Source organism: Symphalangus syndactylus, chromosome 4 (assembly GCF_028878055.3).
Source record: "Symphalangus syndactylus isolate Jambi chromosome 4, NHGRI_mSymSyn1-v2.1_pri, whole genome shotgun sequence".
Lineage (NCBI taxonomy): Eukaryota > Metazoa > Chordata > Mammalia > Primates > Hylobatidae > Symphalangus > Symphalangus syndactylus.
In genome coordinates, this window is record NC_072426.2 from 80,862,939 (window position 1) to 80,878,281 (window position 15,343).

At 46.0% G+C, this 15,343-nt stretch overlaps 1 long non-coding RNA gene across 2 annotated transcripts; it reads right to left on the bottom strand.

Moving 5' to 3' along the window:
• Positions 1-3,636: 3,636 nt before the first annotated feature.
• Positions 3,637-14,948, bottom strand: LOC129480854 (uncharacterized). Of its 2 annotated transcripts, none has more exons than XR_008657171.2 (3): positions 14,529-14,948; positions 5,698-6,413; positions 3,637-4,099 (listed from the first exon to the last, which is right to left on the bottom strand). It is a non-coding gene; the product is annotated as an uncharacterized lncRNA (long non-coding RNA). The 2 variants fall into 2 exon arrangements; XR_008657170.2 differs by having other exon boundaries at positions 5,698-6,485.
• Between the last annotated feature and the right edge of the window lie 395 nt (positions 14,949-15,343).

Sequence of the window (15,343 nt, forward strand, 5' to 3'; positions counted from 1 at the left end):
CGAAGGAGCTACATGACAGGGGTCTCGGGGATTTTTCTATAGAAGAGAAAGACGGAAATGTTTACACACCAGCTCCCATCCCCCACTGGTCAAAGAGCCCCACATAGGGTGTGATCCCCCTAAACTCTGTGTTGTGCACTTATGGGCACTAAGCAGGTTCACAGGGAAACCCTGGGGCAGAACACCAGAGGCACACAGCATGGAGTTGAGGGTGGCAGTCTCCAGGTTGTGTCTGCGTGGAGGTGCTGGTTCCTATAGGGCATAGCTGGAATGAGTGGCAGGTGCAGCTGAGGGCATTTGATGGGGTGCCCCAGAGACGCTCCATGCAGTCCACCCAGGGACAGTCACACCCGCTCATGTTATCTGTTAAGTCCAATCTGCCACAGCATCAGTTTCAAGGCAGTGACTGGCTATAACCTCTGCAAACATTTAACTTAAAAGTATCAGTGAAACAAGCTCCTGTCTCCACTAGTGCAGCTGGCTGTGTGGCAATAACCGGTGTTTGCAGACTTCTCCTCCACCTCCGGGTCTGAATGTCCCCCACCCTAGCCAGTGCTTGGGCTGATCTGGGTACCTTCTGGGTTTGGGACTTTTGACCTTCTTACCCAGAATATCCAAGGCCTTGGTTTTCTTGCCCTTGTCAGGGGGCAGGGGCTGCAGTTGCCTGTTCACCATCCTCACTGGATGTGGAGGCCACAAGGGGTACCCCAGGAAATCACTGCACTCCATATAAGACTCCTCCTTGAATCCATTAGGCAGTGGAAACTCTAGCTCCTCACAACCATTGGGATCCAGGCCCTTCACCAGTTCCCTCTTGCCTGCTGGTTCACTGGCATCTGTGGCCCAAAGGTGACTGGGTGAGAGTCACGAATTTAAGCTGAGTAGACGCCCTGTTGTGCTCACTTAGTGGAAGCTTTTCCCTTGACAGCCACCTCCACCCCCTCTGCCACCCCTAACCCAGGGCCTCTGATCAGCCCAAACCTAAGGTTGCTGTGGCAGGAAGTGCACATTCCCCAGGGGTCATGGGGGTGGCCAGCCCCACCTCTTGGCTCCTCCAGGAGTCTGTGTGGGTACACACCTCAGGTGCCTTCTCCATACAGATTGGTCAACTTCCAGTGTGGCCACAGCTCTGCCAACAGGGAGGAATTTCCTTCACTTTCGTCCTCCAGGGATTCGTGAGTGGCAGGCGTGGACAGTCTACTTTTGCTGGATGGTGCTGACACACAGGGCTGCCCTATGTGGCCCAGGCCCAGCTCCGTCCCAAGGCAGCTAATTGCAGGGAAGCCCTGGAGTTGGCTGATGCCAGCTGAGAGCAAGGTATCAGTGCAGCAGGCAGGGGCGCGGGAGCCTGGGCCATCTGTGCACATCATTTTCTCTTCCCCTGGGTCTGCTCGGGCTGGATCTTGAGCATCACAGTTCCTGTGTGCAAAGGATTGCTGTCGTGCCCACCCAAACTTATGGCACAGGGGGCATCTGACTGCATGCAGCCCTGCCTAGGAGCTCCTGTGGAGCCCAGTGTTGTGCCTGGAGTTGCTCTTCAAATGTGAGTAGTTCCTGCCACAGAAGAGGCAGCCCTGCCCAGATCCCCAGGGGCCCATGCTGCAGCTCTGCTACTGGGGCTTTCCAGAGACTGGAGCAGAGGCGTGCTCCATCGGATGCTGTGTGGCCTAGGGGCAAACTGCACACAGCCGGGGCCTGCATTACAGCCTTTTCTGGCTCTGAGCCCCATGCAGGGTTGGCAGCTGATTAGGTCATGTGATAAATAGATCAGATCAGTACTTCCAGGTGTGATTTATATGGCATCAGAAATCCACGAGGGCTGGCAAAAGCCAGATGCCCTCTTAGTGGTAGGGAGTACAAGGTGCAACAGCATGTCTTTCACCCCAGAAGAAACGTCCCAGCATCACCCAGGCCACCGGACCTATGAACTTTGCAACGGGCAAAACTGCTTTGGGATCTGCTTCCACCTTCTGGGCCACATGTGCTGTGAATACCAGTAGAGTATGTCATGCTTCCAAGTCAGAGGACTTGGGTTGCACTGGGTGCCTCTGAAAGGTCAATTGAGTTGTGATTTCCAGCATTAGGGTTCTCAAGGCACAATGCATTTATTTCTATCTGAAGAATGGGACTATTAATGTCTTCCCTACAATCCTCCTAGTGTTATTATGTGGGTCAAAAGAGGAAATACACAGGAAGCATTTTGTCAACTGTGAAGCATTGCTCAAATATTAAATGATTGATTTTATTATTCTGTTCTAGATGTCTTATTGCTTTTTTTTTTTTTTTTTTGGTGGGATTGGAGGCTTGAAGGAGGGGAAAGGCATGAGTTATAGTTGCCACTAACAGAGCTCAGGGCCAGAAAAATCCTGAAAATGAAGCGAACAGGGCAAACAGGGGCATGCTCCCATCCAGGTGAGCCTGTCCTCAAGCTTCCTCTACATTTCAGCTGGTGCCCTGGGATGGACAATTGAAGGGTGAAATGGAGCATTTCTAAGCCCTAATTATTTGACTGGTAGTTCTCTTAGGTGGAACTATACCTACTCAAGCTGTAACCAAACTCACCCTGAATGGAAAGATGACCAAGCACTTCCTAAGCTCCATGTACTGCATGTGTGGCCTGCTCACTCCACGAAGCGGGCTGCCAGGTCAAGGCCCTTGGAGCAGACTCCTGAGGAGAAGGCAAGATGTCGTCTAGACGCTCAGCAGCAGCGCACTATTTTGGGCTGGGAGCTTGGTCTGGGATGGATCGGATTTTCCTGAGGTCTCATTTTTCCTTGAGTAGAAGGTGTGCCCCAGAGCAAGCAATTTGACTTGGGCACAGATGACCAAGTGCCTGGATTTCTGGGAATGACAACTGGAGCATCACAACAGGTTAATGAGAATGACACAGGAAGAGGCTCCAGGAGCAAACCTTGCGGGGGGCGGGGTTTGGCTTCAGGAGTGAGTTCTGTCTGGCCTCCCCCACCCTGTTGCAGGGCTGCACCAGAGTTGAAGATGGTTGGGGGCCAAGCTGCTCCCCTGTGCACTGGCTTTCTGGGAGCAAAAGTATGCTGGAAATCCAAGCCTTCCTCTTGGCAGTGATTGAAGGAAATCACTAGAAATACAGCAGTATCCCTGGACACCGAACAAGCATGACTTACGGGATGAAATCTCAAAGCAACTTTTATTGTCAGTGTGCTGATTTTTATTTTTTCCTGGTCCTGGACAAAAACTCAGCAGTACTTAAGTTTTATTAAAAAGAAAATTTAGAAATTAGAAATTAGAAAAATATAGAAGCACAATACTAGGATAATGTGAGATTATGAAAGCACACAGGGACACTCATGCAGAAGCTGAATAGTGAGGAAGGACTGAGAGCAAAAGTGGAAACATTCTTCTTTCCAGGGCTGAGCCTCATGGTTTTGTGCAGCTGACATTAGGCCTGGCCTGAGTAAAAAAAGTAAGTCTTCATGGGTGTTTAGGTGTCTGCAACTTTAGTGTGGCATATCTACCTATTTTCCCCAAAATCAATTTGCAGACTTTTGCAAATAATAATGATAAAATGAAAATAGCAAGGAAAAATACACTTGTAAAAGATTAGGAACAAATTTGATGGCATATTACTGCCTTTTAAAATTAATGACAATTCTAAAGCTGGTATAAAATGGACTTTATTTAAATAAACCCGATCACATTGTAAATATCTTAAGAAGAAACAGTTTTCTTTGTATCATACTGTAATGTTAGTTTGCACGAAAAGCTCTGTGGTGCAATGGCAAACAGGGCTAAGGATATTTGCTGATGTCACAATGGAAATATTAGGTATTGCATTGTAAGTAAAACATACACAGTAAAAGGAGAACTTCACATGTCTGTAAACTATCCCGATATTATTCTAAATTTCATGGATTTTCAGTCTGAACTAGAAATCCACAGGAATCCTATCACTTGTAAACCTGGAGCTCGCTCCTGTCTTCACCCTGTCTGGCTGGTGTTTCATCTCAGAGAGTGATGTGGCTTTAAGGCAGAGGGCTCCAAGCAGATGGGCTGGCTGAGATGTCCAGTTTATTTGCTTTTGACCATGGAAAGTTATATCCCCTTTCTAAACTTATATCTTCACCTGTAAAATAAGGATAAAAAATAGAACCTATTTCAAAGAGCAACTGTAAGAGAGAAATGAAATAATACACGTGATGTTCTTATTTGCATTGAGCCTAAAACTGAGGAGAGTTGATAAATGACACCTGTTTCTATTTTTCCTCTTATAAGAGACTTTCATCAGAGGCTGAGTGAGCTGACTCAAACGACATTATAAAGCACCTGCTTTGTGCAAGACATGTGGGGGTTTGGACCATCACAAGGACTTTAAAAAAAAACAAAAAAACAGAGAAATGGTAGAGGAGCAGCCGTTGGCACTTTAGGAGTGTGAAAAGCACAGCACACACATACAACGCATGCATCCGCAGCCCATAAACATCCACACCCCCTCCCACGTGAATGCCAGAGCAGAGCACTTGGCTCATCCACATTCCCTGTGCTCCCCCAATTTTCCAGCCTCCCTCACAGTCAGGTCAGATGTTCCACCCAGTGGCCTGTGGGCGGCTGTGAGAAGGGTCACCTCCAGGCTGAGCAGGTGGGAGCCCATAAGCTTCCTTTGTCTTTGCTGCTTGGACCTGGGAGGCCATGGACCTGGGTCACATAGAGCAAGGTGAAGGAGGCTGCCTGACCCAAATCGAATATTATGTGAGAAATAAACTTTTGTGTATTGCGGCAGTGATACGGGGGTTGGTTTTAAGAGCTAGTTGAGTGTCAGTCATTCTGCGATGTTCATCAATTACCTAAAAGGTCTCAGCTCTTGAATGACCACTGAGTGAGAGAACAATATCCAACAGCTGCAAAAGCAGACAGCTCAGATAGGGTTTCAATAAACGATGCACCCATTAAGAGGCACCGCTGGAAAGACCATCCTGACAGTGAGCTCTTACAGCATCTGCCCAGCCTGTATTTGGAGAAACCATCTTTTCCTTCCCACAGTGGCTTATGCCATGTGGGAGACCCTCGGAAACTGGATTCTTCCCTTATCGCCTCCTGGCCCTCCTGATGATTGAGCCTCATGATCCCCAAATCCAGACGTCCAGAACATCGGATGTGGCTTCTTGGCAGGAGGTAGTGAGGGATGTGCGAAAGATTCAGATGAGTCCCAGCCACAGGTAGAGGCTGTGACAAGGCAGCTGGGGATGGGCAGGACTGTCGCCAGACCATCTACACAAGCCCATTGGAAAATAGCAACTTGTGGGAAATAGGCTGTGAACAGGATCAAAGGGGGTCAAAGTCTCCTAATGGCGACTGGGAACAGGGAAGAGCTAAGAGGCTGGCAATTACAACATGGGCAAAGTGCAGGTCCACTCAAAACAGTAGCCAGCAGGTAGCCATGTCTGCTATGTGCTAAGTATCTTACCTACATGATCTGTTTTGATCATCCTGATAACCTTATGAAGTAGGATTGATTACATGTTAATGATGAAAAAACATTGAGGTTCAAAGATGGTAAGCAATTTGCCCAATAATTACAGAATTATTAAATCTTGGAGCCAAGATTCAAGATGAAAATTCTTCAGACTCAAAAGCACTTACTCTCTTCACTTTAGCTCATTGCATCCCAAGAAGGAAAAGACATGAAACAAAATGGATGGCTTAAGAAGCCGGCACGGCCATTACCTGTGTGACTTGGCAGGACATCATGCTGAGACTTCAGAAGGAGGCCAGGAGGAAGAGGAAGCTGGAAATAGATGTGGCAGAAGCAGCAGGATCCAGGCCAGGGTCGCTTTCGAAGGTGAAATCTATTCCACTAGTCTGGGCAATGGTAGCAGTTTCCAGTACCTGCAGGTGGACTACGAGGCAATGACATTCTTGTTCCGCCTGATCTGTTTATCACCTTGCTGGATGTGTAGGCCAGAGTCTCACCTCCTGAGAAGGGGTCTGAGCAGGACTGCACAGGGCATCATGCCTTCCACCTGGACCTCTGGGCAGGGCTCCAGGCCCTGCGGGTGGACTGGATGCAATTCGGAACATGGAGACAGACATGTTGCATTCCGACTAGGGAGACCTGGCAGAGCTTAGGGGACCCTGACAGTGCAGAGACTGTGAGGGAGTCCAGGCTTGTCTTGGGCTGCGTGGCCCCCCTGAGCAGCAGCAGGAACTGCTCTCCGGATGGCAGGGCTAAGCCTGCAGATTCTGGGGCTGCTGAGTGCCCTAGGGTTGTGGAGAAAGTAGCACCTGACACCGGTTCAGAGGAGACAACCTGCCACTCTCTGAGTTACAGGCTGCATTTCACTTCACTTTAAGGTCCGATTCCAGATGGAATTTAGGGCCATTAGAGGCGAGGAGTGAGGGTCAGTAAGGCTGGAAGGTTGGTTGGAAAGTCAGTGATGTGGCTGTTGACGTGCATGAAGATGAAGATGATGAACCAGGTACCTGACATCTGGCAGTTTATAGACAGCAGATCCCTAAAAGGGTGGGGCAGAAGGCAAGGTAGCTGTCCCTCAATACCTACCAGCTGTGACCAGAGTCCCCAGGACCCTTCCCTCTCTTAGGAACCACAAGCTGATGACTCTTGGGCTCCCACTGGTTTTGCTTGGCTTGCACAGGGTTAAAAGCCGAATTTAAATGTCCTGGGTGGGGCCCGTGTTTTCCAGGCCCACCAGTCCCATCTGATACCCAGACAGCTTTACTCGGGTGCTCCACCTGCCTGGGCTGTGGGTGTCAGGGAACTGTTGCGGGAGCGCCACCAGCCCGGTTTTGTTGTCCCATGCAGAGGCGATGGTCCAGCCTTAGACTCTTAGCTGCAGGACTGACAGTGCAGTGAGAGCAGGCCTTGCCCTTCCCTGCCTCCCCTCTGCAAACTCTTTCCCCAGGACAGGACCCAGAAATGCCCCCCAGCAGCCCCACCACCATCCTGCTCAATCTGGAAAGGGAGAGCAGAGAGGAAAAGAGGAGAGAGTTTGTGGAGAAACAGGGTGAGACAATGATTGGAAGTGTGCAGGGAAGACCAAGGGAAAGATATGGCCTTCTCCTGGGAGTCCAGAAGTGATTCTGTTATGTCTGGGAGCTCCCGTACATGTATTTTCCAGGTCCTAGGATTTTAGTCATAAAGTTCTGCAGGGCCTGTGAGTGAGGTGGGCTGGTAGCACAGGGCTAGGAGTGATGGTTCACACACAATTCTTCAAGGGGCTGGTAGAGGGGCGCCTCTGAGACGGGGAGCTTCAGGGCCAGGGAAATACACAGACCTGAGCAGAGCTGAATGAGTTAGAACAGGGGGAGGTTGTTCTTCTTCACTGCCCAGCCTGCCCCCGTCCCAGCTGCTGGCACACGAGCTACTGAGACCCAGGCGTGTGGCCAATCCACAGGAGGTGGGCTGTGAGTGTGAAATGCATGGCAGACACACACGAGCTCAAAGACCTGGCCTGAAGAGAAGAAAGCAACCGATCCCATTAATAAGTTATGTGAAGGTTACATGCTGAACTGATAATATTTTGGATGTATTAAGTTAAATAAATTATATTAAATGATTTTACTAGTTTCTTTTTACTCTTTTTTTGTGTGTGTGTGGGTCCTAGAACACTTGAAATCATGTATATGCTTTGTATCACACTCTGTTGGACAATACTAATCTAGGCTCTTCTTAAAGCTCCAGGAGCAAAATACATGAACACAGAAGAAAACACACATGTGCAAGTGGACACACACACACACACACACACACACACACACTCTAGAGGGTTTCAGGCAGCTCCAGCAGCTGGAAGATAAGACTGCTCGAGATAAGTCTCTTGAAACTGTGATAAATTAAAAAATAACGCAGACCACCCCCAGCCCTTGGGGAGCTCCTGCTAGTTCTAAGTCCCCATTGCGCCAGCGCCTGACTCCTCTTTTCCTGCCCTCGCCTCCAGCCCAGTTCAGGACGCTTCCCACTTTCTGAACGCCACCACAGACTCAGGGTGTCAGATGTGCTGGGGGAAAACAAGCACTTACATTTTGGAAATAAGAAATCTTTTCCTCAGGCTTCGGGGTTAATGGTATGAGGGTTTCTGCATTCCAGCTGCCACGCTGGATCTCTGGCAGGCCAGCTGTTCTCTCCTCTAATGGAAACCATAACTAAGTAGTCATTTCAGTGTGTAAAAAGTTCAGCAGAATTTTTGGAGCTATCACCATAAATCAGCAATGACTTTCTTTAGGGACTCGATTGCCACTTGATTTAGCATTTCCTGGCAACTTGCCTATCATAGAATGAAGCCGTGATTGCTTCCTATACAGAATGTTATCTGTAAAACATCTCACCAGAAGCCCACAGAATGCTGACCAGCCTGCAAGTTTTGATCATCTATGGCTGGCCTTGGTATTGAGAGTGAATTTGACAATGGGACCCATTGTTAAATTAGACAATATATTTCATGGAACAGCTTCCAAATGAAAATGGGGTTCATACAGCTTTTTACATATCATTTGTTCCAGAAAAAGGAAAAATGGACTCTTTTCAAGGGAGAAAATTCAGCAAAATATTCATACTGTGAAATCTGAGAAATTATCCTAAGCAAACTACATGCTGACATGCTTTGTTACTGTATGAACGGGGAAATGTGAATCGGCTGAGGGAAGGGTAGGGTGACATCCACATGATGGAAATGTCAAGAGTTCCCTTAGCTTAGTTCCTTACATGTAAAGGAGGAACACTGTAGTTGGGAAGGATCACGGGGAAGGTCTAGAAGACTCTCTCCAATGCCCCTTAGCTTTTCCTGGTATGTGCGCTGTCCGGAAGAGAGGCCCAGAGGGGAAGAGGGAGGCTGTAGGATTTGTAGGTAGAAATTCTGCCTTTCACAAAGCCAGGGAGGCACTAACACCAGCTGATACTTGTCATGGGCTGTGAGCCATGAACAGGCCAAGAACAGGAGTGACCCTCGCCGGCGTTCAGCAGAGAACAAGGGCACTTCCAGGAAACTCCTGATGCCTTCCAAACTGAGAAAAGAACCAAGAGCAGAGAGGCTCCGTGCAGGCCGTCTCAGAATGGCTTGCTTCCTGGCTTCTGGGGCTGCTGAATCAGCATAGAGAACTGAGAACTCGGTCTTCTTCCCTGCCCCTTCCCTTGGGTCGGAATAACTCAGATTGGGATCTCAACTAATGGTTCTGGACAAACATTACACTCCCTCTGTAATGTCGAGCACACAGATGAAAATCACCAGGAGAATGAGAAGATAGCACAGTTCAAAAGGAGGAAGCACTCAGGAATCAGGGAAAATATTTTCCTATAAAAGATAGTTTCTGAAAGAGATGGGAAAATTTTGAGAACACTTCTGATTTATGTTTCCAATAAACTCAAATGAGCATTTCTTCTATGAAATTCGAGTAGAGAACCATAAAGAAAAAAAAACCAAACAGGGTAGCGAAGGCTGTGAGAAGATTTAAAAAATGTTCATTTCAGAAATAGAAACGGGGAAGGGGAGAGCAAAACGGACCTTTCAGTAAAAAAGGTTTTATAAGAGAGAAGTCGAATTTGACATCATAGAAGTCAGAGGAAGAGGATAAGAGACTGTTAATTAGAGAAACTATAGGAAAAGCATGGGCTGAGATATATTTAATTTATAGATATTAGGCATTCCAGAGAAAGAACTTCCAAAAGTGGAGCTATCATTAAAGAACTATTTGGTGGAAATTTTCCCGAGCTAAAGAAAGACTTTTCAGAAATCTAGACAAAATAATGAAGGGCTTTTGTTGCCTAGACTTACCCCGATAATTTATTTTAATTTCAAGAATAAAAAAAAATTCAGTGAGGGTCAAGTCAATAACACTTGGTTCCTGTTTCTTTGTAACACGAAGACAATGATCATCAGTTGCAGAAATGTGACCAAGAAAAGTATGGTGACCCACATGGGATTTCCAGATAAAATGCAGGATGCCCAGGCAATATTGGGGGCATTCTTATACCAGAAGCGTTATTTCATGTTTATCTGAAATTTAAATTGAAGTGTCTGTCCTGCATTCTCCCATTCTGGCTCCCCTAGCTGCCATGCGGACATTGAGATCCCAGCGCAGAAGAGCTGCGTCCTCTTGTGAACTTGAGAAATTCAGACCCCACGTGAGGGTCTGGACAGACAACAGCCACAAAAAAATGCAAACGAGAAACATCTTAGTGAGTCATTTTTAAGCCAATTGAGTGAGGAATCAAAATATCAAATCCAAAAATGGAGAATTCATGATATAAAATACTAATAAAAATAAATAAATAACCTCTTCCCCCAAAACAAACATAAACTATAGAACAAAATTAATGTAATTCTCAATAGGACATTAAAACACAACGAGAATGCCAAAAATAATTTCCAAAAGAGGACACATGGTTAAAAATGTTAATTAAGTAATAGTTATCTAGTTCAAATTACCTACTGTATCACTAAAAATTGGGAATTGAATGGCCAGAAAAGATGTAAAAGTGGAGTATATTCCTCATATCACACAGAGAAGGATCAATTTATATTGTCTTTTTTTTTTTTTCCCGGAAGAGGGGTCTTGCTCTGTTGCCCAAACTGAAGTGCAGTGGTGCAATCACAGCTTACTGTAACTTTGAACTCCTGGGCTCAAGTGATCCTCCTGCCTCAGCCTCCCAAAGCACTGGGATTGCAGGTGTGAGCCACTATGCCAGGCCTATTTTTGATAATGAAAATTAGAGAAAGTAGATTCCAGTGCATACTTATTAAATGTCATTACTAACAGAAAGAAAATAGTAAATGTGAGTTCCAAATCACAAGGGAAAAGTCAGGTTAAAAAAGTAACCTCAATATAAAAGATGTATTAAAAACGACCGTAAAACAAAATAGCAGAAATAAAATTAAGCATATAAATCATGTTAATAAAATGATGAGGATGAACTCTTATTCTGAATCACAGACTCACATTTGGTTAAGAGTAAAATCTAAATACTGCATTAGTGTACCCAGTTAATCCAAAAATATTTAAAATAAGGCAATGGGCAATGATATAGTGAATGAATCCAAACAAAAAGAGACAGGAGTGTGAATATGAACAGGAGACAAGGTGGAACTCAAGGCCAAAACAGCTAAAAGAAAAAATCCACAATGAAAGAATGACAATTTTGCACACTTCTATGGTGATTAAAAAAAGCATCAAATGTAATTAACAAAAGTTTTAGCAATAAAAAAGAAAATAAGGGAAGCACCGTTGTTGTAGTAATGTTAACAAACTTGTATTGCAACAAATCATGTGGACAACAACCAATAAGCGAGTAGAGGATTCAAACCATGTCACGTATTTGTATTGCACAAATGGATAATGTATTTTTCCAAATATACTTAGAACATTGATCTACGAATTGATCATAAAAACATCTTAACACATTTCCCAACTACCAGTTAAAATTTGCACTAGTGCCTAGTTTTTGGTTGTGCTGTAAAACACCCAGTGCTGTTGGGGGATCCTCACAAGGATGGCTATTGTTATCATAAAATACTGACTGAGAGCCTGCAATGCACATGTGCCACTGCAGGGTGGCATAGACAGGGAGCCCGGGGAGGCCACTGACATGCATTCAAGAGAAAAGAAAAGAAGCCAGGCTTTGGTCAGTTGTGAATATACCATCTCCTGACTCCCAAGCATTGGTTCATCATCCAGCTGGCAATTGTTGAACCTCAGCCAATGGTGGAACCAAAATCTAGTGTCTCTGGAGTAATTTCCATTTCCAAAAGAAGGAGGGTGACTTTCACTGACTCTTACTCTCCATTTGGATTTCAGGCATAAGTGCTTCATGGTGGAAAGAGAATGGCTCGCCCTGGAAGGGTCATGTTTTAGAAGGAGTGATCTTCATTGTGAAGTCTAAACTGTTCTGGAAATGCAAGCTTTGAAACCCAAGCAGGCAGGTTTCATTTTAAGCAACATTGCAGGATCACAGGATAATTATTGGTTTATAAGGTGATTCTTCACTGTACAAAGGATCTTAAATACTAAACATGCTGGTGTGTTGCAAATTTGATTAGGTTTTCACATGACTTCTCTAGAATGCATTTATGTGTACCTATGAGGAAAAATTATTGACTCTCTTACCAAGGCTGCCAACAGGGTCTAAAATGAGACCACACGGCTCTCCTTGACAGGAGTGGTGTGCTTAAAGACAAAGTCACCTGCAAGGTTAGTAAATTGTTTTTAATAAGTAGATAATGGAGAAAAAGCATGAAAATGTTTCCTTCAATATGTGGCATGGGCTCCATTCTAATCTGATTCGGCAGTGACTTTGTATTTTTAAGGAGCTGAACTCCTTGGCTATCCTCATCCAGGTTTGCAGAATCTGATGAAGAATGGTGTTGAACAGCTCCTCAGCCATAAGGCCTCTGAAGTTGTCAGAGCCCCACTTGTCCTGTCCTGGATCACCCTGCCTGTCAGAGAATGGAGTCCAGTTCACATACTCCCCGTCTATACCTAGTTCCATACATATACAATCTTATCGTGAGCTCCTTTTAATTTAAACACTTACATCAGTTATTTACAGCTGCATGATTTCATTCCACATGGTGGTGATATTTTTTTCTCCAAATATGGACTCATTGGATGATCATAAATAAAGCAATCTGGGCATAGGAAATGGAGTATCCTTCCCCCGGGGTCATTCCAGGGGAGGCAGGGAAGGAAGCAGAGCCTCGCTATTTCGGGAAAGCTGATGGACGCTTCGGCTCCGAGGCTGGCTGGGAGGGCCCGTAGCTAGGCGGCAGCTGCCCTCAATCTCACAGCTTTAAAGAAGGAGGGCTGCCGGATTTACATTGTTTAAACACTTAACGAAATTAGCTATGAAAAGAAGGATGGGAGGAGCCCTGGGTAGTGGGGGAATTTAGGCCTTCTGTCTTCACACACTTTACACACACACACACACACACACACTTTACACACACACACACACACACACACACAGTGATTTTCCCAAGAGGCTGCCAGGAGGAACTGGCAAGAAATTATGTGCCTCTTTACAGCAAGATTAAAAGCAACAACAGTGACAAAAACGCCTGCTTTGGAAAGCTGTGCCTGGCAGGGGCTGGTCAGGACTTTGGCGCTCCAGGCCCATGGGCTGGGCTGATTTGGAGCTGGCTCTGGATCATCAGGACCCGCTGGCCTAGGGCGGTGGATCTGAAACCTAAGGATGAGATCCCAGGGGCTTCAGTGCCGGGAATGGAAACACTGGGATGGAGGTGGGAGCTTGCAGGCCCAGCCTTCTGAGGCTCTTTCAAATTATTCCGGGTCTACTAGATTTTTAGTTTAGCTCTAGTTGGTTAGAACAGAATTATGTCTAAGAATGTTAAACATTGGCTGTTTCTCAAGCTGGGGTGATCTCTAGTGGATGGCCACAGAGCTCTGTCATTGAACCTATTCTCTTCAACATTTTAATCAATGGGTTGAATGGCATCATGGAAGACATACTTACCTAACATTCCAGTAACAAATATAAAAGTGCATATAAAATAGAAAACAAAATCATGAGTGGAAATAAATGTGAAAAAATGGTAAATTGAGCTGAGATCAACAAGGTGAAGCTTGCAGGAGTAAATGGAAGATTCTAAAATTAGATTCCAGAAATCTGTTTCATAAGCACAATATAGGAGAACCCTAGCTGGGTGGATAGGACACAACAGAAAACCCTCTGTGGTTCTAGTTAAGTGAGGAAAAATCATTGACTCTCCTATCAGGGCTGCCAACAGGGTATAAAATGAAGAGACCACATCTCTCCTTGACAGAAGTGGTGTGCTTAAAGACAAAGTCATCTGCAAGGTTAGTAGATTACTTTTAATAAGTAGATAATGGAGAAAAAGCATGAAAATATTTCCCTCAATATGTGACATGGGCTCCACTCTAATCTGACTCCGTGGTGACTTTGCAATTTTAAGGAACTAAGCTCAAGGCAAGCCCCACAGAGCCAGGACTTGCTCCCTTAAAAAGCCCCAGTGGATCTGGATTGCCTTTGAGGGGAGAGACACCCCAGGCCATTGCAACAGCACTGCTAGTGCCGTGGCTTTCTGAAGTAACAGGTGGACACTGTTTAGTCCTCTTTAAGAAACAGGATTGACTCTTTCCCCTAAATGATGTCATGAAGCATCTTTAATGAACAGGATTTATTTCTCACAGTTCTGGGGGCTGAGAAGTCCCAGACCAAGGCACCAGCAGCTTAGTGTCTGGTGAGAGCCTGCTTCCGTGTTCATAGACAGCACCTTCTCACTGTGGCCTCATATGGCAGGAAAAGCATGAGAGAGCTCTCTGGGATCTCTCAGGGCACTCATCTCATCATGGGTTGCCACTGTCATAATCTCATCTAAACCTAATTACTTCCCAAAGATCCCATCTGCAAATACCATCACACTGGGGGTTAGGATTCAACATATGGATTGTGGGGGGACAAACAGTCCATGACACTGTCCTGTAGCCCCTGAGTCAGCACCTTCTGCCCTGGGTGTTTCTCCTCCAAGGTCCACATCACCTGGCACACTTTACCACCATGAGCCTACCCTGTGTTTCCTGAGGATCCGCCACCTCCTTCACTGCCCCTCCCTGTCATTCTCCTCTGCTGGCTGTTTCAGAACTCAGAGGCCCATTATTACCATGGGGCTATAGTTACATCTTCCTGGCTGGTCTCTCCTCTTTCCCAGCATCTCCTGCTTTTCCCTCTGCTGGAATAATGACTTTGGTGGGTATGAATTTAATCACCCCAGTCCCACTTAGCATCTTTGGCTGACTCCCAGCTGCCTAAGGTTGCAGCCCAGGTTCTGACCCTGGCCTTTGCCCACTTTTCCTGCCCTGACCCCATCTCTCTCTCTGTGCTCACCCTCCCAGCCCTCATTGCTTCCCCAGTACTGGTTCCTGCAAGCTGCTTGCTCGATGCTCCAGTTCCTCCTTTTTCTTCCTCTCTGCCTGGGGAACCTCTCGAATCTTTCAAGGTCAGGATGAGAGGCTCTGCCTCAATATGTCGCAGTACTTCTGCCTCCTTGAAAATTAATTGCTTTTTCTTGGGATTCTAAAGATTTCTTGGCCATTTCTCTATAGAAACAAATCCTGAATTTGAGTTCCAATTCTGTCCCATACTTGCTGGTGACTCTGGGCAAGTCCTGACAGGCCCTGGGCAACTTGGCCTGTCAGAATCCCAGTGTCTTTGTGTAGAAAGTCAGAATAGTAGTGGTTACCTCTGTGCTGTGGATGGAATTGTGTTCCCCCAATTCATATGTGAAGTTCTTACCCCTAGTGTGATAGTATTTGGAGATGAGGCCTTTGGGGAGGTGATTAGAGTTAGATGAAGGACTTGAGGGTGGATCCTCATGATGGGGTT